The sequence below is a fragment of the Dermacentor andersoni genome, chromosome 6, assembly GCF_023375885.2.
Source record: "Dermacentor andersoni chromosome 6, qqDerAnde1_hic_scaffold, whole genome shotgun sequence".
NCBI classification, from domain to species: Eukaryota; Metazoa; Arthropoda; class Arachnida; order Ixodida; family Ixodidae; genus Dermacentor; species Dermacentor andersoni.
Genome location: NC_092819.1, coordinates 87,163,602 through 87,190,339, shown reverse-complemented (window position 1 = coordinate 87,190,339; position 26,738 = coordinate 87,163,602). Strand labels below are relative to the sequence as shown.

The following is a 26,738-nucleotide window of genomic DNA, read 5'->3' as shown; positions in this document are numbered from 1 at the left end:
TTCCGCTCCTCATGCGCCGTAAAATGAAAGAGACCAAAGCCCACGGAGCGTCTCCACGATAGAAATGTTCTGTCGGACATCTTTCATCTCCTTTGCCAGGCTAGGTTTCTCTTTTAAATGAATTCATTGTGATCATAACCAGCAATTTTTTATTATTTTCTAGTTGCTGCTCTGTCGCTTTTAGGGTGGGGACAATATCTTTATTAGTCCTTTATTGTCTTGAGCAGTTTTTGTTTATCTTGTCTGTTATAAAACACATTTATCTCTTGATCATAAGATAGAGATATAAGATAACTTTGTCTCATCTCCTGGAAGAAGTATATATAGTATACCCCAGTTAGTCGTTTTGACTTCTGGACACGCTCATGATCAGGCGAACTTCATATTGGTATAAAAACAAAGTCGGTAGTGACTGCCTTGCGAACCTGGGCCAGCATTCACAACAAACGCTCTAACGCTAGAACTATCGGCAAGAGCAGCTTGAAGCCAATCGCGATGTTCGGCATATAATTCACAATTGTGTTCGGCACTTACAAACGAAAAACACTTACAAAGTAAAGGATTTGTGAATCCGGAACTGTTCTCTATGTTCTGTCATTCACGCCGCGGCTTATACAAAAATCATGCTAATATCGAAACGTAAATGTATTTTTTTATATCGAAAGAGAAATCTCTTTATGGAAAAGCCGAATGTTAGCCTGCGTATATTTGAGTACACCCAACTCCGCTAAGATTTATGGAGGGAAAGAAAGGCGTCAGAAAAAGATGAGTTTAAAAATAAAAAAAAGTACGTCTTTTGATGTTATCAGCAGCAGAGTAAGTGTCTTATTCAAAGAATACAGGTAACCTCGCTAAATGTTGACGGTTAATGCATTAACAACAACAAAGAAAAGCTACTGAAGAAAGAAAACCGAAACTATACATGGTATAAGCAACGTTCTCGCTTTGGTTTCTGGAAGCACTTCTTCAATCATTATAATCATTAAACACAATGTTTCTAAACGCGCACTTAAAATGGCGACGTTTCATAGGGACCATGTTTTCCTATACAGGTTGTTTCGCGTAACTTGTGCCAAGAACTAAAAAACAAAAAAGGTGGTTAGGCGCAGCTGAATGAAAGCAACGGCATATCGTTTGCCGCCATGTGGCGCTCCTTAGAGTATTCTTTTATATTCCGCTCAAGCGCAGTCACGTGGTTGATTTCTTATTTCGTGGGCTATCTATAAACGCTGGAAAAGATTGCCACTCAGAGTGTACGCTGACACAAAAAATTGGGTCAGTCGTTTCTGAACGCCCTTTACAACAGAAGGTAACGCACTTGGCCCTAAAGTGAATATTAGAGATTTTGCATAATTAACTAATTAATTAACGGGAAACCATATCCCGTTGGTTTCATTCAGCTGCGGCTAACCACTTTTTTTTTAAATCCTTAGCACAAGTTACGTGAAACACCCTGTATGTTTTGCGATAGTACGACCTCTCACAAGCTCCTTGAGCTGAAGTTTTATGCGAACAGCCTAGTTTTTTTGTCGTTTGTGTTCTTGTAAATTACCAATAAGATATCTATCCATTTTGGAGCTGTGGCAAAACAATTGTTGCTATGTTTCAGCGTGTTCCAGGAAAAATGAAGTTGCAGGCCAGGACGTAAGACCGTTTGAAACGTAGTTCTAGGGTACAAAAAGTAACTCCTGGGTATAGTACCGCGAGCACTGGTTCATTACGTGGGGAGCTTTTCGATGTAATATATATATATATATATATAGTCTCCAATATTTATCTTTTCTGTTTCATGTGATAGTTTAGCAGCGGTAAATTGTGCAGTAATGTTACAGAGGTATTAAATGTTTTTTTTATTTATTTTTTACCCTCTATATGTTTACGGTTTATGTTACGGTACAGAGTGGTGTGATGATGTTATTCTGATGTGTACTTTCGTACTCCCAAGGCGTATAGTACCCAAGGCTGCTGCCTTAGAATCTACACAGGCGTTGTCAGGCAAACGGATTATTTTTCCATGCCACCAAAAAATCTTGCACCAGATACCGCGTAACAGCAAAATGTGGCGATCACAGGAAGGTTGCAAGCAAACCTATAGCCTGAATGCACAGACAGGTTATTCAAAGGCCGCGACTTGGTGGGCCAATCCCTTACAATAGTGCACGATGTATCACCTAAAATATTTGAGTGTTGTTTGTAACGTGAGCCCATTCTGCAGGCAGTACAATGCTTATATTACGGGCAGGCCTATTACATTACAGTCACTCAGGTATATCATGTTAACGTAGCTTCACTGCCTCGTCTTCTTTCTCTGGATTTGGTAAGGGCTTCACGTCGAGTAGGCCTACCGAGTAGCCTTTCACGCACCTGCGGCGCGGTGATGGAACGCAAAGGAGATTTATAAACGGCAAAGGTCTTTGGTGGGGGTGGCTGCGTGATAATTTGTTATTTGGAGGTGCGGAAGCGTTAAACGAGCGTCGCTGTGTTTCGTGCACCTCTGAGCATGCGCCTGCGCTCAGAGGGTTCTTTTCCTTCACGATTCGCAAACCACTCGGCGGAAACTCACGAATACCGCAGTTCAACGACCGCTGCACATCGCAGCGCCGCATTGTGAAAATATAGATCCTACGATAGCTATCATTTCTGTGTGCAACTTCAATGAAACAATGCGATAGGGAGAGTTTGAATGGTGGAACTGAAACACGGAACAAAGGGACCCGAAAGCCAAAGACGTTTCTGAACTGATAGTTCAATTATGAACTTACAGCGACGTCCTTTGTCTCCCTTTGTGCCATGTTTGAATTTGTGCTTCAAGTTGAATACCATTCTTACAATACGTTAAGCTCGAGGGGACGTGCAGCCATATTGAGAAAACCTGAGCCCGCATTCACAAAATGTTCTTACGCTTAAAGCGTCTGTGCCAACCAATAGTGATCTAGGACATATTATTAGCGAAGGCGATGAGCCAATGAAAAACAGCACTTACGAAAGAAGTGTTTTGTGAATTCGGCCCCTGATTCCGTACATAAGGTGTTCCTAGCCTGTCTAAAAACTTCAATAAAGGATATTGCAGACGTTATGTGCACTTGTTCAAGAAAAAAATTATAAAGCCCGAGGATACTTTACAGCCCGCTAAGGTTCCCCCTTTCTGCTTTTCTTTATTTTTCGTAGCACTTTAGGCTGGCTCAAATGAAATGACAGCACACTCTCTAAACTCGCACTGTTTATTTCTTGGTTCATCCGAACAATAATTGCGATATCTATATATTTTCTCATTCGTTTGCAAAATTTGAGGGTGCGAAACATATTAGAATGACTTTTCCCATCTGGGACGGAAAGCACGGCAATCGTGAATATAATACATGAAAGGCCAATGATTATAATTATTGTTGATCATTAGTCTTTGTCTTACGTCGACAAAACACAGCCCGTCACACCTTTTAATTAAATCAAATTGAACTTCAGTTCAGTTTGAGAGGAAATAGCAGTCTGGGCTACCACGTGACTAAGCTCTCGAGCCATCGCGCCTTATGTCGTGTTTTGTTCTTTTGTTTTGATCTACCCTGCTCTACAAATATGGAAGGTTATGTATACCAACAGGCCCAAAAGTGCGTCATTCCGTTTTTATCACCGCGTGTGGCGCAAGGCGAAACAAAAAAGAAAAGAATTGTGGCGGTCTCTTCCGCATATCTGATACGGCCAGTTACTCGAAATTTTATTGAAGCTTCCTTTGGACTTTTTAGTTTACAACTCAGTCAGTTCTGGTGGAAGAAGCACTATTGGAATGCGCTTGTGAGAGGTTTCCCGGTTCAAGTGCGCGACTAGCGACTATTCCTGCGAATAACCAGCATCTGTCGCATATGTGGCTCCAATTAAAACTCCAATAAAACATGAGGGAGCTGAACCGAACTGGAGGTGAATATTTGACGAATAGAAAACGAATGAAAAACAAAAATAGCATCCCGGGAAGGAAGAGGAGTGCGCTCTGGAAATTATTCAAGCGTTAAACGAATTCGGGCGCATTTGAAGAAGACCTCTTGGGCAACCGTGTTCGGACGTCCTTAACGCAATGAAACCTGACTCTTGTGTCTTCGAGTAATTTTAGCCAGTTTTCAATGATTTTTTTTTCTCGCTGTCAATGCTGACAGCGCAAAGCGTGCTTGTTTCTCGTCTTTTTTTTTTTTTTGTTTTTGCAAGTGCTCTCCTCATTACTTCGTAATCTCTTTATTTAGCGTGAGTGACGCGCGCAGTTTCCCGTTTTTCTCGGAGCGCGGCTCGTCCTTACAGTTTTGCCCTTCATGGGTTCCTAAGCGCATGTTTTCCTGCCGCCGCTAATGGCGGTTCTAATGTGTGCTGAGAAAAGCCCCGTGCTGTTGAATATTCAAAAGTATAGTTTTGTTTAAAGCGTCAGAGTAAGCGAAACAGGCAGAAAGGAGGGCGGACCCAAAAGTCTCATTTTTGTTGACACTGAAACAGTTCCGAATGCAACTTATTATTCTTCAAATTCGTTTCTCCAAAAGGCGTTAGAACACCCCACTAAGTGCTAGCAATGAATCGCAGTTTCGAGCTCCGTTCCACTGCAAACGAATTAAAAAAAAAATAACTGACGATTACGGTATTCCATAACGCGAAATTTGAGCGCAGTTCAATACGTGTTTTCATTTCGCGATACATTGGCTGGCGTGGTCAATCTGTCTCGTGCGGCAAGTTGCCAACGGAGCGAAGTGTGGCGTGACTGCCTCGCTAATCGGGATATCACGAGAGGCAGCGCGTGGGTGAGGTGCGGGCGCGATTCAGCGCAGCCACCGCTGTCAGACCTCCCAGACGCCGCGCGCTACTCTGGCGCTTATCTCGTAGCCATCGTCGAGGCGCTAGGCCTTTTTTCTCGCCCCTTCTCCATAACCTCCTCCTCCTCCCCTTTCCTCCTGTCGTTTTCCATCCCCCGCTGCGCTAGGCGCTCGATTCGCTCGGTTACGCCGCCACCGCCGCCGATGCCGACGCTTGCCGCAAGAATGGGTGCCTAAAATCTGCGCTTTCAAAAAAAATCTAATTGTAATCAATTAATTTTGTCGCTGATAAGCTGCTAATTAATTGCACGTAACGCAGTGCAGTTGAGTGAAGGAATACCCCAAATTTAATAAAATATATCTATATATCGCAGGTAACACTAGTTTGGACTGTTTACAAGAATTAACAAAAAAAAAAAAAATGAAAGCTCACTACATGTGCGACAAAAGTAAAAAAGAAGCACCCTTAACGAAAAAAAAAGAAGTTCTCTTTTTAAAATAATCTTAGGAGTGTCTGCCTATGAAACCCTTGCCTGTATATTACTTATTGTAAGGAGCTCTATGAACGAATATTGAACTGAAACTGATCATTTGAATGTCGTTAAACTTTCTCCTAAACGGTCGTCATTGTTCCTTACAAGTTCTTCATTGATGCATGAGCCGATGAATGGTTGGACAGTGAGCTCAGATGCACAGAGATAAAGAAAAAAAGAAGAAACAAATGGAATTGGTTTCAGCATATCCAAATTTCTTTGTTCTGTCTACAATTAGAAGCATTAGGATACAACCGATAAAACCACTGGAATATATCCTAGGAGTATTCTTGTTAGACGCCCTTTGTTGCAACCGATGGAAATACGGAAAGTGCCCCAACTGCTGATAAGTCTACTGTACCTTATTCTATTTTTTTGGTTCCCACAGATCCGGTCGAAGTAGAAAACTCAAACAGAAAGCTTAAAAATAATGTTGCATCAGGTATTGATGAAATAGGTTCTACTGAGTTAAAATTGATATCACCATTGATATGTGATGTAATGGCCTATATTATCAACCTCACCCTCACTGCCGGTGTATTTCCGGAACAGTTAAAGGTGGCAAAAGTCACTGCAGTACATAAAGGTTGTGATATCAATAGTTTAGCAAATTATCGACCAATATCTGTGCTTCCAACAATATCAAAAATATTTGAAGGAGTAATTTACAGTAGACTTGCATGCTTTTTTGATAAACATCAAATAATGACAAAGAGTCAATATGGGTTTCAAAAAAATAAGTCAACGGAGCAAGCTCTATTATATATCAAGGATAAGATAATCGACCATATGGAAAAGAAAAAATACACACTTGGGCTCTTTCTTGATCTTCAAAAAGCATTTGACTCCATACAATTCCAACTGTTAATTCAGAAATTATCGAGGTATGGAGTGCGTGGAGTCGCACTTCAACTCTTCAAAAGTTACCTTGAAGATCGCTATCAATGTGTGCAAATTAATAACACAATGTCTAAAAAGATAAAATTAAACCAAGGAGTCCCCCAAGGGTCCATATTGGGGCCACTATTGTTCCTTGCTTATATAGATGATATTGTAGAAATTCCTGATTCCCCTGAACTTATTATGTACGCTGATGATACAAACGTTTTCTTTTCATCAGACAATTTATTATCACTTGAAGTCAGTGTAAATAACTATTTAGGGCATCTTTCAGAATGGTTAAGGCAAAATAAGCTACGCTTAAATGCCAAAAAAACAACCTATATGATATTCCGACCTATAAACAAGCCTATAAGTAAAATACGTGTCACATTTGAAGGAAATTGTATTACACACGTTAGGGAACAAAAATTTCTTGGTGTGTGGTTTCAGGAGGAATTAAACTGGAATACACATGTAAATCACCTGATTACCGCATTAGCGCGAATAGTTGGTTGTTTTCACAAAACTGTACACTTAATCCCATTAAGGTTAAAACTAAATATGTACTATGCACTCTTTCATTCTAAGGTAACTTATGGGATATTAGTCTGGGGAACAACATCGCAAAGAAATTACCATAGACTTGTTACTATGCAGAAGAAAATATTGCGCTGTTTCGAAAAGTACAGGGGAAAATTACAAGACCTGCCAACTCCTCCACTGTTCATAAAACATTCCATGCTCAGGGTTGATCAGTTAAACTATTTTAAATTGCTCCAAGTAATTCAACAAAATAAATTATATGAACAAAGCCGCATCGAAAAACCATACTACAGTTTACGAGAACAAAGGATACGAGCACCTAAAGTAAGAACTAATTACGGAAAACAAAGTGCTGCGTACCAGTCACATCATGTTTTGAATATCCTTGCAGATAGATTGAACTTTAAGGGTAGTTGTGATGCATTTAAAAAACAAGCAAAGAACTTATTAATTACCACATGTATACAGTATAAACATTAACCTGTGAATTTTCATGCCTTGACCAATGCTTAAATCATTCAAGAATTAGTATTTTGAGTGTTTCCATGTATAATGAAATTTCATTGTATCCTCATGCATTCTTAGTTTCAAATTTCTTGAATTTATTTGGTGTAGCTATATATTATGGCTTGCGCGCGACCTCTTCTGTATTTAGAGATGTTATGTAAATTTTTCTCTTGTTTATGTGATTTGTTATGTGTACTCTTGCAAGTAGCTAGTTGTCCATTTTCCTGAAACTGATGTACTGCAATCCTTTTTTTTTACTCTGTTGAACTCGAAGCGTGTGAGCTGCCACGAACTGCGGAGGGACAGGAACCTTTGTCAGGCTTGATTGCCTTTAGCCCCTGCCCCTGCAGTGAGCTTTGTATACTGCTTACTGTAAATAAAAAAAAACACTTATTTACTTATAACGCATGCTTTTCGCTGTTGTCTTGCTGTCTGCCTGGGTGTGTACATGTCCGTATGTCTATTATGTGTGAGTGTGTGCCCTTGTGTGTGTGTGTGCGTGTGTCATTGTCCATGGTGTTTGTTTCAATGCACAATATTTGCAGATTCTAGGACCAAAAGAAACGACAGAATGCGGTAGATGCCTTAATCTATAGTGGTGGTCTGATAACAATGGTTCTTATTGTCGGAAACATTACTGCGCAGTGAAAATGGTGGCTTTAAATTCCATGTTTTATGATTATGTTGCGCTTAGTGTAACACTGACGGGGAACTGCTGGACGAACATAAGGAACAAAACGTGCATGTACGTGTTTTACTTACGGCTGTGCAGTGATCACTACAGGAGATGCCGAAAATGCCTACCACCGTCTGGACAACGTGTCTGGACGCGACCCTAGATATTGGTAAACACTCGATGGAGGTTTGCTGGAGTTATATGTCCAGTATGCTAGGTCATTGTTATGTATATAGTGCCTGCAGAATGTGAGTATTGTTCTTGTACGTCCGTCCTTTGAGGGCACCCTTCAGACGTTATCATATCCCACATGAAACAGCGATGTCAATCACAATAAACGCCATATTATTGATTTTTTTTATTTATCACTGAGTAGTCACCTTTCAGACTCCTAGTATTATCCGCACGCCTAGAAAACAACATGAAATAATCGAAGATGAAAAAAAAAAATAGAAGAGAAAACGACAGGTTGTGCTAGCTTTGTTTGGTTATTTTTCTTGAACGAGCTCGCCTCTTTTCTTTTGATGAAGCCGCTTCTTTTTTGTGATCCACGGCGATTTCGTCTGCACTCTCCCCAAATCATTGCCTGAATGGTGTTCGGGGAAAAAAAAGGTGAAGACAGATCGCGACGGTTCATTTTGATACTTTTCTCGTATATACGTTGATGTCTTTTCGTTCGTTCATGAGGAAACACTCCCTCTTTTCTTGGTGGTCTGACTCTTCCGGTGATGTCCGGGCTCGCATCTATGGAGTTCACGCATCGTTACGCCTGCAATCTCTTTGTAGCCTCGCACTGTTAGAGCATGCCTTGCAGGAGTAGCTATGTTGCTGCTTTTATCAGTGGGGCACGGTGAGTTACAGCTTCTGCATTTTGCGTTATGTAGCGTGGTTTGAGTGGTCTCTTTACTTTCTTTATTTGGCTATTAGCCGTGGCTATACAGACGACGCTTCTCAAGGCTGGGACATTAGAAATGACCATTAGAGTGGAGAACCATCTAACTTATCCTGTTCCCCAAAACGCTGATGCGGATTTGGATCACAGTCGGTTGAGTCGCCTGCACAATGGCCGGCATACTGTGATCGCTTGCGTTGTCGCCTTCGTTCTTGGGTGTACTTATTGCAAGCCCTTTGATTTTCCGTATGAACACTTCCTTCCGGAATACTGTGAAGTATGGTGGACTTGATTTTAGTAGCTACCAACAGAGGGAATTGCCGACAACAAATAACGTTTGAGTAAGAGATTGTTTCAAGAAGAACAATGATGTGACGCTATTGTTTTCCCTACGAATGACGTAAAAGTGATTAAAAGATGGCGGTACGTTCTTTTTATGTCCTTGCGTGTTTTAAGGCAAGCATAATAAACAGTCATAATATAATTTTTAATTTTTTTTTGTTTTTTCAGAAGTTTATTTTGTATATGTATTTACTTTTTAAATATTGAAATTGAGATGTCAATCAGTGCCTATGGGGAATGAGGGAGTAAAACTGCTTCTATATTGCCATCCTGTGCATCTTTGTCTATTCGGGCGGTCGTGTATTGGGATTGTTGCCGACATTTATTTGTTCTCAAATATGTATAGGATATGATTTATTGCGAAATAATAACGCTCCACTAATTATTCCTTCAAGTTAACCTTCCTTTTGTGCTTTGCCCAGGAACCAATGAAGTTAGTATGTTTTACAAGCGTGCGAGCTAGTTGCGCCGCTAAAACTTAAATGTCGTATGCTTTTTTCTAAAATCCTCATAACACGCGGATGTGTAAAATAATATTGAATAGTCCCAAAAAATAAATTTCAACTATTTCTTATACATTTGGGATTGCGGTATTCACGAAACGTTGGAAATCAACTCATCCAATCTTGTCTTTGGAGCGCCGAGTTTTCGGTTATGGGATGTATTCTATGGGCGCTATAACGTAAAGGCATTCCAAACTTTTCTATTCGAATTCTGAAATCAGCCCTCCATGATTGCTAAAAAAGTCTTCAAACCACCACAAACTGCACCTGTCTGCCACGCGACGTCACGAAAACCGTGAAAACGCCGCATCTGATATAATATGTGCACAGTGATTATGCATGGTTGGACCGAATCAAAGAAAAATAATAATTTCTGATTCGACGCCTTTTCCACCTTTATCGAAAAAAACGTCGTTTGACCAATCGCTATTAGTGAAACTTTTTCGGGCTGCGCCCACTTTGCTTGTCTATCATGCGACCTCACAAAACCGTGAAGACCGCTGCCGTTTGGTTCATAGGTGTCGCGAGGATGTGAAAACCGTACGCTCGAAATCGCTCCACCAGTCTAACGTGGGTAGGTGTAAATGACGTTTGCGCGTCAAAGACGCATTAATATGCTTAACAAAACTAATTATTCTTATGAATAGCCGGTGACTGCCCCGTTCCGAAAGGAATAGAAGAAGGCTGCCCGCGAATTGCTGTGGCACTGGCTACTCGGAGCTGTCGGAGAGAACGGATTTATTTGCGTATATTCAAAGATTTTGCGTGGCAGTATAACGTTATCGAGATCTTTCGCACGTATGCGACATTTCTCTGCCAACTCTCCTTTGCTGAGGATCGCTCTTAGCGGCCATTTTAACCTTCCGTCGCACGCCGCCGCAATTGTCGACCAAACATTTCAAGTTAACTGAGGGGAAGTGGACCAATCGCAGACGTTCGCACCACCCACCTCATCCGGTTATCTACTTTAACTGTGATGGCTCGGCCCCATCGAAACTCTCTCCACCTGAGCGTGGTCCTCGCGTCTTCTCAGCCAATTAGGTAAGAAAAACTGCTCAATCTAAGCAATGCTATTCGCTTTGAAAGCAAAAGAAAGTGACTTCCTGTAAACGAGAAGCGCGTTTTATTTGGCTTTTCAAACAACACTGCGGGTTACAGCCCAATGCTTGCGTCGGTGGTTGCGTGAGTTTGACGTCAGGAGATTACAATAAAAACAGATTGGAATAGTTTTACATTATAAGGCCCCATGTCTGTTTCATCCGCTGCCGACTGGTCGATAGCAACCGCGAGAAACTGAAAACCGCCCGCTCGAAATCGCTCCAGCGGTCTGACGTCGGTAGGTGTAAATGAAAGAACTCCGCTTGCCCAGGCGAGCCCGCAAATTGCTCTGCATCGCGGTCGGCCGGGCTGAAACCTGCGGCCAGGGCGCGGGCTATGGAAGAGCAGCGCTGAGCAAGGAGGAGGGCGAGGAGTTTGGAGTGGGCGTGAGTAGAGGCAGGCGAGGTGCCCCACAAGCGACAGCGCACCGCCGTGGCTCAACTCCCTTTTGCTCGCATGTACTTTATCCCTTTAGCCTAGAGCATGCGCACATCCACCCAGCCAAGACAGTATGTATACGTGCCCTACAAGAGGAGATATAGAGGAGGTGGGCTTGGGGTTGGCGAGGGTGTGGGGGGAGGGCACCGAAACATGCGATCGAACACATGGCGACCAATTACGAGTTGCGGGTCCGGTAAATTAATTACGACACACACACTCACGCGCGAGCGCGAACGCTGCAGTCGTGTTTGCAGCCGCAGCTCTGAATGTCGAACAAACATTACGGCTGTTCCTGCTTTGCTGCGCTTTCCTTCACTTTCACCCACTGCTCCACATTAGCAGCAGCAGCTTAAATTCTTTCTTTGTTTTCTTTTTATCGCGCCCAGCCGCAGCGGTGGCCTTTTTTGCCGAGGCTGCCAGATCGGGCTGTGGGCTAACCGAAATTAACGCATCCGTGGCCGTCCTTTATTTTTTACGTTTCGAATTTGCTTTTTCCTTTTAGGTACTTCTTCCTCGCTCTTTTTCTCTCTTTCTAACGCCAGTCTCGGCCGCTGTCCTGGCCAGAGGTTGACCGGGGTAGATTTCGTCAGCCCCTCCTTTTGGTTTCGGCCTTCCCCATGTGCCGCGGGAAGGCCGACTTGTTCAAACATTGAGGAAAAGAAAAATATGCATTGCAAAAGTGCAAGACCTTGAGTGCGTGCGTAGGTGAGCATAATTTGCATTAACTTCTTTTTTTGTTCACTCACATTTAGGTACAGTCAATGTGAAAGTGTATATATATTTCTTTTTTTTTTTTTTGACCGGGAAGTTTTAAGTAGCGCGGAGGGTTAATCTCTGCATCCCAGATTGGGATCAATGGAGCCGTGCCCGTTACAGCATAGCTAACAATACAATATAGATATCAACGTTTTTAAATAATAGAGAGAACAGGAAGCAGATATAAGCAACATGCTAGGCTTCGATAGATGTAGTAAAACCTGATTAGCTCAAGCAGGATGGGTGACTATTTGATACCGCCCCTTTTAAAAGGACACGCCATTAGACATCATCCTCAACAGCGTGCCTAGACTGATACTTGTTGGTGGGAATAACGCCCAAGCTTTCTCGCTCTCAACTGCTGCTCAATGAAGTCGTAACTGCAGCGGAGTGTAGCAGCCGCGCCCAACGTTTGGTGCGCCAGATATTTGCGATTGCTTCTATAGCGCCGCCTACGTAAGAAGGTTTACTCGCCGCGGTCATAATAAGATCAGCTAGCAGTTGCAAGACAGCCCCGTTAGCTATGACTGCGCCAATGGTGTCGCAGTCGAGAAAGCCCACTGTGCGTGCAGAATCATGAAATGCCGATCATTGCATTTGAATTACCACTTCCCGTAACGTTTCAACGCTAAACAAACCTCAACGAGCCAACTTTCTCGAGAACGAAACGTTCAACTGTCTTTGTTTTCTAACATCATTAGGGTCTAGAAGTTCTGTCAGTGATCGTGTATTGGAAGGCTATTGTTCCTCTTTCAGGTGAGTTTATCCATTTTCGGCGCTCACAATCATGACGTACGCAAGTAATGGAGTTTACCTGGTGAATCTCCCCTCATTAACGGCGACGCTCTGGCTTGACGAAACAAAGTGTCGCTCCTCGTAGAAACCCTGCTTTAATTAGTTTCGCATAATGTTAGATTCTCATATTGTGTCTATTGCATCGCAAAGCATCACGCACATGATAGCTTTCTGCGCCCATGAATACATTCCATGTATATTACGCTAGAAAGAACAAAGTGAGCTCACCATGATGAATGGCAACGCATACTACACGCATGAGTTATAAAGTCAAAAGCGGAAAAATTACCTTAATTACGTTCATTAGCAATACCCACGCAATACTTTTCAATAATAATTCTTATACATGAATAATGCACCTCTAGGCCTTTCAATGCTAGTAAAGCATAAGAAAATTATATCAAACTAATGTAAGGCAGGACTGACGGAAAAGCCTTTGTTCGGAAATTCTCTATCTGTTGTGGAAAGCCGGCGGTTTGAAGAACGTGCTTCAAAGCTCTGAGCATGACCGGGGGTAGTGACGTATTTCTCCACTCCTTATTCATACAGCCAATGATTGTAGGTGCTTCGTTTCAGTGAAGCACAGGGTACACATGCTGCCACGCGTCGCTCATAGTCCTATGCTTGCTGAGCCTCGAAGCTCATTTGCAGTCGCAATACTCCCTTCGAGCCAACCGAGAATCCTACGGTGAAGTCAGAGGGGTTCAACTGCAGTTGTAATCTTTCCGCAAATGCACCGGTGCCGTTGTCTACTCCCATAAGTTTCGTTGTGAGGGAAGAGAAAAAAAAAGAACGTGATAACTCAAGAGGTCATGCGACTATGACGCATATGATCTTACGTAGTTTCCCATTTCCATCTACCTTCTTCGTGGGATCTAAACTAAGACGTGTAAGCAGGGGCCCAGATGTAGGCGGCGACACGTCGGGGGAGCCCGCTGTTACCATGCCAACGGGAACGAGAGAACCTATCTACTCGCTTCCTCGAGGAGGAAGCCCGGTCGTTTTTTTTTTTTCTTTCTCTGAGCGACTGCATTCCTCGTCTCACTTGTAGGCGACCCGCCTGGCTCGCGAAATGCAGCTCGCCGTGTCTTCGTCGCCCATCAAGCTCGTTACCGCAAAGCTGGGACAACCCGGTTCCACAAGGTTTCGCGGCTCGCTCCACGCCCGTACGCGTGCTGAAGCAGGTGGCGCGTTGCGGCGTACGTGCTGTACCGCTTACGGCGAACAGGTTGAGAATGGTTCCTGCCGTGCTGCCGTGTGCGGACGTACGTGTAAGAACGATGTTTAGCATTGAACAGCACCACTTACTTCAACTGAAGATGCAGATAAGACGTGCGTACACAGCGCTTAATTCATGCAGATATTTATTACAGAAAAAAAAAATTAAAACGAGCAGCGGTTATTTATCCGGAGCTTTTCTGGGATTTCTCGCTTTAGATGGTACTTGCCCGCATTCACATGCACGTTGAGCAGTTTTCCTCTATCTTTCGAAGCTTCCCAGTCCTTTTGTTTGTCAGTTTTTTTTTCTCGATATATCTTGACATTTGGTTTTGCCCTTTCTACCTTTATTGCTATGAGCAGGCTACCTTTCTAAAGAAAAAGGTAAACCTTTCTTTGTAAGCAGCGCTTTGTGCATCTGATCTCCGTATTAGGTGGTGCTGCAAAATGCTTAAATTGCGGTATTAACAAGCCCCCATATTTAAAGATATAATGAGAATGAATTTTGTTTAAATCATTAGTGAAGGTGCGCAAACATATCTTTAGTTTATTATTCTTACTTTATTGGGTACAAGTGGATGTCAAGCCTAATTTGTACGTATTCAAATGTATACCGGAGCAGAAATACTTAAGGAAACTTAGGTATACCTACGTGGATGAATGCAAAGGCATTGCGACGTCTTCCTAGTGACGACGCGTTTTACGGAACGTAATTGTATTAATGCGATTTAAGTGATCCGTGCCGCAGAAAATGTGGCGTCGACATCCGGCATCGGCGGCCCGTGAGCGAAAATTGTCCTATATATTTAGGTATATGTATATGCCACACCTTGCTACATGACATTGCTTATATGTGGGTTATACTGCCACATTATTATATCCCTAAAGTTGCCCACACCTAGACTTACATTCTTGACAATGTTATTCCTCGGCATTTTGAGGCTGACAGCCCGCAAGCAAATGCCATGAAACAAGAAACACAAACAGCGCATGCCTTTGATGTCAAATCTTCTCAGACTGGAAAATTAAAAGTGCCAAAAAAATTAACAGAAACCTGAAAATGATATGAATATTTTGGCTCGGTTGTGTACGATCTCCGGGATAGCGCACAGAAAGCTCGCCTTCGTTATAGTGTCCACCGCCAACGTTTCTCGGTAAACATTACGGTTAGATAAGCTGCAGTAGCCGGGAACTTTGAGAAGCAGTCAGAGATGTTTGGCTGCTATCGCATTCCTCTCTTAAAGACGTCCTCCAAATTGCAGTTTTCACGTTGCCTTGTATCATTTATTGCATCACGTGCCTCGGCCACGTTCGCGTACTTGCGTGGACGTCCAAAGGAGCAGGGCACAGCTACTGACTGGGAAGTCAAAGTCAACGGTTCGTCCATCGGACTGCACGACAGAACTTACCGCAATCACCGCACCGACTGGCAGTGTGCCAGTGGCGTCGACACCTCCGGAGAGGGAGGGGCAGTACGGGAACGCTGGCATGATGAGTGGCGTCGGAGCCAGCTGTGGAAAAAGACAAGGACGGACGCGCAAGCAGTGGCACGAGCGCGTCTCTGTGACCACGTTACTTTTTGTACATTTCCAGCCGCGCCGCAGAATTTTCCGTTCATGAGCCGTTTAATGCTTTCGCATTAAAAAAATAAGCGAAGGAAAATTTACTCATCTGTCTGTTTAAAGAGGAGCGCTGGAAAACACTCTCGTGGAGTAGTTTGGCAACGGTGCTATATGTACTTGGCAGTGGGAGAAAAAAAAAAAGATAATGTAATGTAATAATCTGAAGCGCGTTTGGCGAGTGAGATATCACGAGCGTGTTCCATAAGATATAAATGCGTAAGCATTCTTATGCCTACCCAACGAAGAAACATGTCCGTCAGGTAAGACGAGTCCCTATAAAGGAAATAATGTATAAAACAACAGTTTTTATGAAGGCTCTTTTCTCTCCGTTTACTCCTGATGTGTGAATATGGCGAACTAAAAGGAAGGCGCGTGTTCTAGAGTACAATCCTTCAGCTCTTCTCTCAAAATGTTCCAGCCACCATAATTCGAACTACATGTGCAACAGAAACCATATACACAGGTATTAAGAGGTTCGTGTTGTATGGGCATGTTGAAATGTTGAAATGTTCGCTACATTACTCAATAAAAACCGGCGCAGCTGGTTCGAGCTACAGACGGAAGAATTCAAGTGATACGGGGAAATGAAACGTACCAAGTGAAATAAAAGTGGAACTCATTACTTCTTCGAAGCTTGACTGTTTATCAACCAAGTGACCCCGTAACGAGCTCCACAAAGATCTACAAAGATGGTGACATCGACGTTTTGGGCACGTAACTTTGTATCTGCACAGCTGACCACGTTGTTATCGCTCCGCAATAACTTTTTATGGCGCGAGTTGGTGTTTGCTGAACGACATCACTTAGCTTTTGGCATAAAGGCTGTCCCACCAGGTCTGCCTGTGTAACGGAAACATTTCGCTTGAACTTACATTTTATCTCCTGATCAGCGTGTAGGTGATCAAACCAAATATGTGCACCCTAGCAATGCGTAGGAGCAGAATCGAGATTATGCGAAATCATGGGCTTCAACTGCAGGCGCGATGTCTTACGGTGTCTCGTCGAAGGCGTTGCTTCCAGAGTTGGCCAGTTTCGTCACCAAGGATAACAGTACGTTTAATCGAAAGTACTTCACCTTCGAGAGTACAATGGGCTATGCTGGAACGTGGAGCAATAGCTACAGCGCCCTAAGTGAAAGCATATGACGGAGCGCTTTCAGTGTGGCCTGCAACACTACGAGAAGCCTGAACGACTCGAGAAGCAGTGGCAAGAGCACAAGCCCGGGCCGGCCGCTCCGAAAGCTTCCGGCGGAAACTGCCAGCAAAAGCATAGCCTTCGAGATTAGTGTCTGTTCGTATGATGGATCTGTCGCTTGAGCGTGGATTTGTACACCACCTATTACCAGCAGTCATCCGAGTTTCGTAACCAAAACGCACTCGCACGTCGCGGCTGTCGCTCGGCCGCCACATCCTTCTGGCGTTGATGGCTTCGGCCTCCGTTATTGGTATTGTGACTCGCGCTTCGCTTGGGCTCTTGCTCCAATTCAACAAACCGTGATGTCTCTGCAGAGCAACCCAAACACCCAGCGAGTTGTAGTGAGTTCCCGGTGGGAAACGAAATTATCAATAAAAGTCTTTCAATCCCAAGAACCCTTACTTCCTCCCGGCGTACTAGTCTACCATACACAGTTGACTGATTTCAACGTGATGATACGGGCGTGGACTGGATGGCCGAGGCTACAAATTCACGAGCTAATCTCGCACTGTGCACTTCCGCTGGTTTTGTACCACTCTACAGATTTATTAATCAATTTTCTATTTAGACATTCAAAATCATAGGAATTGCTTCTATATTGTGTTCTCTGGATGAATACTTGCACTGCATAAACTCCTGCCGACTCGATAGGTTTACGCCTTATAAAGTGCCCCTATAAAGGCATTCGTTAATGCTCGTTGTTGAACCACCTAATACAGCTGGGTATTTGTGAGACAGCATATCATTGTCAAACTAGTTTAGAGCCACATTGAATAAAACAAAAGCTTAAAATGACAATGACAGGATAGTTAGCCATCTAAGTGCACGGACATACGCCACTTTACATATTCTAATTTTATAAGCTTTTCACCTATGAAAAAGAGCTGTTCGGAATTGAAGCGGAAATACCAAAACAGAAGGGCCGGATACGAAATCAACTGCAGATGTTTGTACTTCTTGTATCCTTCATCCTTTCCTGTTGCGCCAATCACGCTACTTCTAATGCACAAAAAAGGTCTAAGTGCTGCCCTTGTCCAGGCGAATCGAAAGAGCGGGCCAAAATAAAGAAATCAGGCGAGGCATTCATTCGTGTTCCTTTCGCTCGGAGTAAAGTAGGAGCAACAAATTGCAGCCGAGAGATGGCAGAGCTAAGTGCCGCAGAAGAGGGCAGTCCAGCCCGAGAGCAGTGATAACTAGCGGACAGCGAACAGGTCGAAGCGAGGGAGGACAACCTCTCGCGTAATCAGCTGCTTCGTCATTCCGCAAAGGGCGCTTCTCCGGTGTCTAGCCTACATTGGACAAACGCCGGTCTGCTAACAATCCACGATGCTAAGCGTCATTTCTTCCATCTACCCGATTTCTTGCTTTCTGTGTACGCGGGGAGGAGTGAGGGGGGGGGGGGTGAGGGGGACTGAATCGGTAAAAGAAGCTAGAGACCAACAACACGGCATGGGAGACGAGAGGACCACTGACGAAGACACGCTCGAAGGTACGCACACTAGCACGTACTCTGTGCGATGGGAACCGCTTGCTGGCATCCTAACAGGAGCCGTAATGGCCGCCTTCAATGCCCAGCGGAAATGGCCCCGTGTGTTTAGGGGAGCGGAGAGAGCGGAAAGGCAGTTGGAGAGAAACACGTGGTGAGAGAAAGAGTGCAGCAACCATCCCAGACCTCGTTGGATGGCAACACAGAGACGCGACGGCTGGCGCGCCAGCGCCGTCGACTTGCCTGCTGCGTACGTTCTTCTTTTTCTCGTTTCTGTACAGGAACGGGGACTGTTGCGCTGCTGCCGGTAGCCTGGATGCATGTGTACACTCCTGCCGGTAGGCGCTCGGCTTTATACGCCTCGCCTTGCGCATAGTCGGGCAACAGCAGGCAAATATTGGTGAGCAGCTGCTGGGCAGACTTGTATAGAACGGGAGCTCAGACTGTGCACAGTTGCTTTCAGACATTGAGTTCGGCTTGTCGCAAGGTGTACTTTACTGGCTGGTATCATGATTGCTCTGTCTGCTTTGACGGCAGTCGAAATGAAATTCGCTCGGTCTTGGGGCCTAGTCAAGCTGTTGCCGCTATTGAGATCAACATGGGGTAGGAGCTGTACAATAGAGGAACTTAGCATTTCGCTCCTGTACGCGACAAGGCGTGTTATGGTACTGTGATGTCAAATTCCAGCGGCATCATTGACAGCGTGGGTGCCCTGTGCAGCCACGCTGTCGGTGCGAGGCGCTAAAGCTGCCGCTAACGACACCGCTAACGCTAACGAATAGCGTAAAGCTATTCCAAACTTTTCTATTCCAATTCTGCAATCAGCACTCCACAATCCCAGAACTTTATGGACGAGCCCCACTTTGCCTGTCTGTCACGCAGCGTCACGAAATCCGCGACAGCTCCTCATCTGATATGATTTGTACTCACTGCCTATGCGTTATTCGATCGAACAAAAGAAAAATAATTCTTTCTGATTCGACGAGTTTTCGCTATTACCCTTCTGTTATCGGTCAAGCGGTTTCAGGCTGCACCCACTTCACCTATCTGTTACGCGACGTCACAAAACCGCGAAAACTCAGCGCGTCCATGCGACGTGTACGCGTCTCTTTGACGTGTATGCATTAATATGCTGAACAAAACTTTTTTTTTCTAAATTGCCGGAGACTGCTCCGTTCCTGAGTGATCGTCTGCCGCCGATCACTGAGGTGCTGGCTACTCGCACCTGCAAGAGAGTATGGGTTTATTTGCGCTTAATAAAAATTCGCAGTTTTGCTCGAAAGGCGAAGCGTCGATGGCAATAGCAAATTAGTAGACAGCTATACGAAGTAAGGATAGTAGTTTTAGCAGCGGTATAAAGTTGGAAACTTTGCTTACTGACTTAATTAACAAGCATGGTGTCAACGCGGACAAGCAAACATGGACACATCACACTCGATGAGCGTGGACGCTCGCTGTCAAAGCGCTGGTGTGACCAAGCGCGGTAGCAGCAGCAAGCGAAGTGACCTTCGTGCCGTCTAGTGCTTTAACGCAAGAAGGGCTAAAACATATCATGCACAAAGGTATGAGCCGTCTGCAGATCCCTTTCAAGATGCGGCGCGCGCGACCGCACGCGGCCGTGCAAAGTACGCACTTGTTTGCGGAATCGAGGCCTCTCTTCCGCGCTGCCTCCCCGCTTTCCTCCATATATGGCGCACGAGATTGAACCCCGATCGTCAGTTCCCCTTGCGCTCGGTCGCGAAATGCGCAGTTGCTGCTGGAGCCGCCTTCCCCTCCATCCCTCCCTCCTTCCAATCGCCCGCTCCCATTCCCCCGCGGCCTATCACGCGATGGAAGACGGCGCGTTTGCTCTCCACTTTCTCCTTCGCGCGCGCCAGATTGAGCCGCGATCGTCGGCTTCCCTCGCGTGCTTTCACTCGCAGATACAGCATACGACCCGCGGCGACGGTGTTATCGGCTTTGGACTTTGTGCGGAACGTCACGGCGACGCCGACGGTGATAGCGAAAATGAACCTTGAGTGTACATATAATTGCTATCGCAATAAAACTTTTTGCGTAGCGGTATAACGTTACCGAGTCTTGCGGCACGTATGCGACAACGCTCTGCCAACTCTTCTTTGCTGAGGATCTATTTTAGCGGCATTTTTAACCTTCCGTTGCACGCCGCCGCGATTCCCGACCAACCAACGCAAGCTAAGGCAAAGCGGACAAATAGCAGACACTGGCACCACCCTCTTCATCCGGTTGTCTATTATCAGTGCGCTGGCTCGGCCCCATCGAAACCTCCTCCATTAGAGCGTGCTCCTCGCCTCTTGTCAGCCAATTAGATCCAGAATCAAAAATGAGAAAAAAAAGAAGAAAATAAAAGTGCAACGAAAGCTGCCTTCCTTCCAATTTCATTCAAAATGCCGACTTCAACCAAGAAGTTCGGGGCATCACCAAGGGCTCAAGTGAATTAGCTACTTAAATAAAAGTTGGGTTTGGAGGCAAAATGCGGGTTGTATAAATTGTATATCCTACAAAACTCTTACCATGTTTGCGCTGCGATATGTGGACATGTAATGAAATTTTCACTGCTGTTAGTGGTTCATAGCACTCTTGGCTATTCTTCACTAGTTATTAAATAAATATGAGCCACGAATCTGTGCCCTATTCGTGTTGTGCATAGAATTATTTCAATAAACTGCTCTTGGCAAGGGGACATTTTGTATTCGCAAAACACAGGTTAAGTCAGGTGCAGTTTATTACTTGGGATAGAATTCAATTCGTCCTGCTATTCTGACGCCAAAGCTTGATGAACTCTTCGAAGGCTGTCTTTAGTTGGGAGAGAGGGGAGAAAAAGGATTTCTATACTTGCACTTCAGGAAGCTGTCAGCAGCATGACGTTTTCCAATTCCACAAAAATGAACCCGATATTGGAGAAGTTGTATTAGAAACACAACAAAATCTTATAAATAATGCTCGTTAACACACGAAACCGTCAAAAGTGGATCGGACTAAAGCATTGCCATACCTCCTCCGAGGGTAAATTTAATGTCGCACAGTTCTCCGCCTTTGAAACTCGCAACAGTTCTAATCGAGGCATCCTTCTGGCGGTTAAAACCGCAAAATTGAAAGTATTATTCAAAGTCTTCTACCAAAAATACAGCACCACAGTGGATAATTTTGTGAAGACATCATCCAATGGACTATTCCCTGCAGCCTCTGCAGCACAGTGAAATCCCATATCCTTTCCGGATTCATTTTGCTTCTTTGCATTCTATGGGTTAAGACGGCAGAGTACGCTTTACAGGCACCTTTCTACGCACATTTGAACGGAGAGGAGGAGAGACAAGAGGAAAAGAAAAGGGAAGGAGGTCAACTAGGTCCGCGTTAGGTTTGCTATCCTATACGGATGAAAAGGGGTTACACGAAAGGAAGAGAGAAAGGGAGAAGACTGAGGGTTTTGCTTCATCCGGAGTTGCACATGGATGCCATAGTTCATCGGTGAAGGCGTATTTCATCGCCTGTTCCCTCTTGTTATACACAATAAGCAGGATAATTCCAGACAAAATATATTTTTCGGCTGATATTCAATGTAGTGGCAGACATTAAAATTTTCGCCCCAATCTCAGCACTTTGATGTTCTCAATATAGCGCAACATTAATTTATATTCTCGTATTTCTTGTACTCTGCTATAAATATAGAAGCGCTGTATAAACAGGGTAACATGCTGCAAAGGCTCGCCATCCATTATTACGAAAAAGTTGTGTAGGTACACATGTCTGTCTGTCTGTCTGTCTGTCTGTCTGTCTGTCTGTCTGTTTGTCTGTCTGTCTGTCGGTCGGTCTGTCTGTCTGTCTGTCTGTCTGTCTGTCTGTCTGTCTGTCTGTCTGTCTGTCTGTCTGTCTGTCTGTCTGTCTGTCTGTCTGTCTGTCTGTCTGTCTGTCTGTCTGTCTGTCTGTCTGTCTGTCTGTCTGTCTGTCTGTCTGTCTATCTATCTATCTATCTATCTATCTATCTATCTATCTATCTATCTATCTATCTATCTATCTATCTATCTATCTATCTATCTATCTATCTATCTATCTATCTATCTATCTATCTATCTATCTATCTATCTATCTATCTATCTATCCTTCTTTCTTTTCTTTCTTCGTGAGCATCGACAACAGTTGCATCCAGTTGCTGGATGCAACTAATTGTAGGCTGATTTCGATGCACAATGTTTTTAAAGAAGTCAAACACAGAACTTGTTTATGGCAATTCTTTTTACACCATTCGTACACATTTCACCTCATTGGATAATGTTGCCAGAAAGGATGGTTGGATTTATATTTTAAAAAATTGGCGTTTATCAGTGAAATTTTAATCAATATTTAAATAAAAAGGTGCTGCTGAGCTTGCAAAAGAAGAAAATGGTATGAAAGAGCAGATCACGATAAGTAGCAGATAAACCGTGGCGTTCTTCACGAAACACTAGTGAATTTTTTAACACCCCTATAATCGCATGGTTAACATGGATGCCTTACAAAAAAAATATGGGAACAATGTTTTCAATCACTCAATGCTGCCACTATAATTGACCAGGAATATATTAGGTATTCCAAAGCGGTTCGTTGGATTCATGTTCTTTTCTGTTCTTTTGCTCTTCTACAGTGTCATTTGCGTTGAACTGTAATTTTCTGTGCCCTCTTGTATTATTATTTTATGACGCTCGCTTAGGAGCAGACTACGGGACAATTGAACAGTGTTAGCAAAGGTTCTTGTTCCATGCATTTGACTAGTGTCTTAGGTGGCTTGCAGCTTCAGCACGGAGTCAGCTCCGATTTATTTATCGAAGAACACGCATAGCGCAGAAATGCGCTCGCTCGAACGTTGTTTAACATACTTGAATGAAAGTAGTTTTTTGGCCCCGAAGGCTAAATTCTAGCGGCGGTTGCAAGCCGAATCGAGAATGAGGGTCTCCAACCTTTCTTTTAGAGATATTGCCGAACACCGGTAGATTTAGAGGCAATATAAATCACAGAGTATATATTCATGCAGCTTTACCCTAAGAATGAATACAATTATAATGCGATGTTCAAAATTCAAGTGAGATTGCAGAGCTCACGTTGGTCACTTGGTAGTATTTGTATGATAAAAAAATGGGCTCCATATATATATATATATATATATATATATATATATATCCTCATATGTCCTCAGACGCGCTATATATATATATATATATATATATATATATATATATATATATATATATATATATATATATATATATACTACACACATGACACGTAATAAATAATATATCGGGTTTATATACGTATGATTCAACATGTTATGCGTAGATTGCGTATGTTATAGACATACTTCGATACACACAGCTTACCGAAATAAAAGACGGAGATTTTTATTTCTTTGCTACAGAAATATGATCTTGATGCTTCGTTTAAGTTTTGCAAGTTTCGGCAGTATCAGTCGAAAAATGATCAACCATAGGATTAACACTCGGCAGGCTTTGACGTTTTACTTTATATGCAACAAACCACATCAAAGTTGTTCCCGTGAGCGTGTAGAAAAACAACTACTCCGTTACCATGCAATGGATTCGAAACTTCCAAGCTAAATTGTTCTCCTACCTCATTTGTTGCACTTTCTTTGCGTACTAGTTCTTCATTATTTCGCCGATAGAAAAAAAAAGCAGGTTTCTGCTCCATACTTTGTGGGCGTGTACTGGTAATCCATTTCGTTCAAAGCTTTCCCTGATAAGCACGATCTTTTAAAGGTAATACCTAAGGCAAGTTTTATTTATCGGTTTGCAGCGTTATTTATTCACTAATTTTCAGCCGAATCATCTACGTCAAGCTCCAAGCACTGTAGCTCATGTAATGTAGTACACCATAGACTGCTTACGTTTATAATAAAACGCACATGCTTCATTGAGAGCTCTGTGCAGCTTTCGCCCTAATGAATTCCAGAAACTTCGTGATATTTTGTGAACTATTATCTTATTTATACATCTAATTCGTATATTCATTAACATTATGCAGCAGCGCACTTTTTGTGATATGTGGTTGTGAAAAGCGAAGCTTAATGCATCTTTCAGTGCACCGCAGGTATGGAATAACAAATGTTTATAGTCTATATCTATAAAACAAGACATACCGTTTGTACCAGCAACTATACACCCTAAACAGTGAAACTCCTGCAGAAATTGTTGCCTGAATTCAGAAGAGGCACGTATTGTTCCTCATCTCTTGTTCTTGAGTGTAACTCTTAAAGGATGAAAATTTTCTTAAATAAAATTTGCCCACATGCATTGAGCGTCCGCACATTTCCAATTTTTACGAGCCCCGATGTGCGACTTTACTACTTAGAACGCATCTGCCACCACATGGAGATTTTTTTCTTCAAGAATATGCTTATTAAACGTTAATCTCTTTGTATAGGAAAAAGTTGAGAAACTCTTCAAAACAGTTTTCTTCTTCTTAAAGGATGAGTTGTCTCTACCTGCCTTCGTGCTGAACTTACCTGAGATCAGATGAGTCGCCTCTGGATGCAGCGCGAGGACCAAGCTCGCCCGGAAAACAAACTTGGATAACTTCGCTGCTTTCCCGTTGACTGATTCAGTATTTCGGCAAACTAGTCGACGCACACTTAGATGCGGCGATTCCGGCGGCCGGGTCGACGATCACGAAAGGGAAACGAAATTCCACGCAGGGGACTTGAGCAACGAAGCAGAGCTTCACATCCGGAAACGAGGAACTCAGGTGTTGAGCTCACAGGTGTGTGCGTGCATGCGTGTGCTTAAGCGTCACCGGATGCGGCGGCAAGCCGTCCTCAGACGCGCTCACCGCACGAGCGATGAACAGAAGGAACCGAAGCGGACGCGGCGGCGGCGGCAGCAGCGTGAGCAGCGGAGGCCGCAAACAGGCGCTCCGACGGTGCGGCGACCGGAGCGCACGGCGACATCCCTTTCGTGCAGGCAGTGCGCGGCCGCAGTTTCCCGGCCAGCCCGATTGCGTTAGCAGGCCGAGCGCGACGCCGCCGCCGCCACCACCTCGACGCCGGCCTTCGCTTTCCTCCTTTCCCCATCTTTCCCACCGTCTCTCTCCCCTTTCTCCCGAGGCTGGCTTCTTCTCTGCATCCTTTCTGCATCCCCGTCCTCCCCGTGGTCCTCGCATCTGGTGCTCTCGTTCCCCTCGCTTCCTCCCCCTTCCAATATTCCCGCCGACCGTTCCTGCGAAGCCTCATGGTGCGTCCAACAGGAGGCGCCTCTGTACTCGAGCAGAGATGCTCTTTATCGCTACTTTGCTGTATTGCACGTCGGGGTGCTTGAATGAGCTGAGCCGGGACGTTTATTTTTTTAGGCTCGAGTCACAATTGAGGCGCTTTCCGTAAGAGTGAGCTATGTATGCCTCGTTGATGCGTCAGTGGCAGTCGATGCAGGAATCGATCGTTTGTGGGAAACATTTATACGGGCGATGACTCTCTCTAGCTCAGTTGTGATGTTGCAACTGTCGGAAAATAAAACAAGCTCTAAGTTTACGTCATCGCTCATCAAAACCGACACAGTGAATCTGAATGAAGTTAGGTATGTTGCGCACTTATACAAATATTGTATGCTCTCTCGCACAGTGTTTAATGCTATTAAAGGTGAGTAAGTGTGCATTCTCAGCGTCAGTGCGACGAAGGCTTTGCTTTTGTTCGTGTCTAGTTCTCATTAATAAGGAGGACGAGGAGGAGGAGGAGGGGGTGCTTCTCGCTGCAGGCAGATCTAGCCTTGCAAAAGTTGGCAGCAATTTCTCCGCCTGAGCGCCACCTGTCCAACCGCGATGAGGTCTGAAACACTTCGCAGAACAGCTAAGAACAGCACGTATCAATATTAAGTTGTCTCGGAGTCCAATACGTTGCGCGTTTTCCGAACCACGACGACCCACACTGCTCCCCATTCACTTCCCAACCCTGGATCACGGAGAAACTTCAAGAGAAGCTGAAGCACTTCCCCCTAACCATCCAATGTCCTCGCGGGAACAAGATATCACTTGCCCTTGAATGTGGTGCCGTCTTGCACTTGAGTTCATCTGCCAATTTCTTACGTTCTGTTTCAAAGTCAGGACACTTGAGTGTATGACATTTAACGCCACCAAGAGCCTGACAAAGCACACACGACGATGATGGGCAAGCGAGCATCCTTTGATGTAATCCAATGTGAGCCTAAAGGAGTGCACCATAAAGAAGCGTTTTCTGATATAAACATACGTGCCATCCAAAATAAATTATTTAAGATTATGGCTGTAGAAATTAGCAACACTATTCACATGAAAGTTTTAGAACGCTCTGAGATCCTGGAGGAGAAATAAACAAGAAAGTGAACGGAAAAGCCTAATTACTTTAGTTATGAGGTTTTACGTGCCACAGCCATGATCTAATTATGAGGCGCGCCATAGTGGGGAACTCTGGTTTAATTTAAGTGCGCGGGC

General features: G+C 44.0%; 1 protein-coding gene across 1 annotated transcript in view; it reads right to left on the bottom strand.

Moving 5' to 3' along the window:
- Window positions 1–25,302, bottom strand: part of LOC126522532 (neuropilin and tolloid-like protein 2) — a 246,089-nt gene extending 220,787 nt beyond the window's left edge. The window contains exon 1 of the mRNA XM_050171297.3: window positions 24,787–25,302. The gene's annotated coding sequence lies outside the window, so the exon portion shown is untranslated. The remainder of the gene's footprint in view (window positions 1–24,786) is intronic.
- Window positions 25,303–26,738: the final 1,436 nt, after the last annotated feature.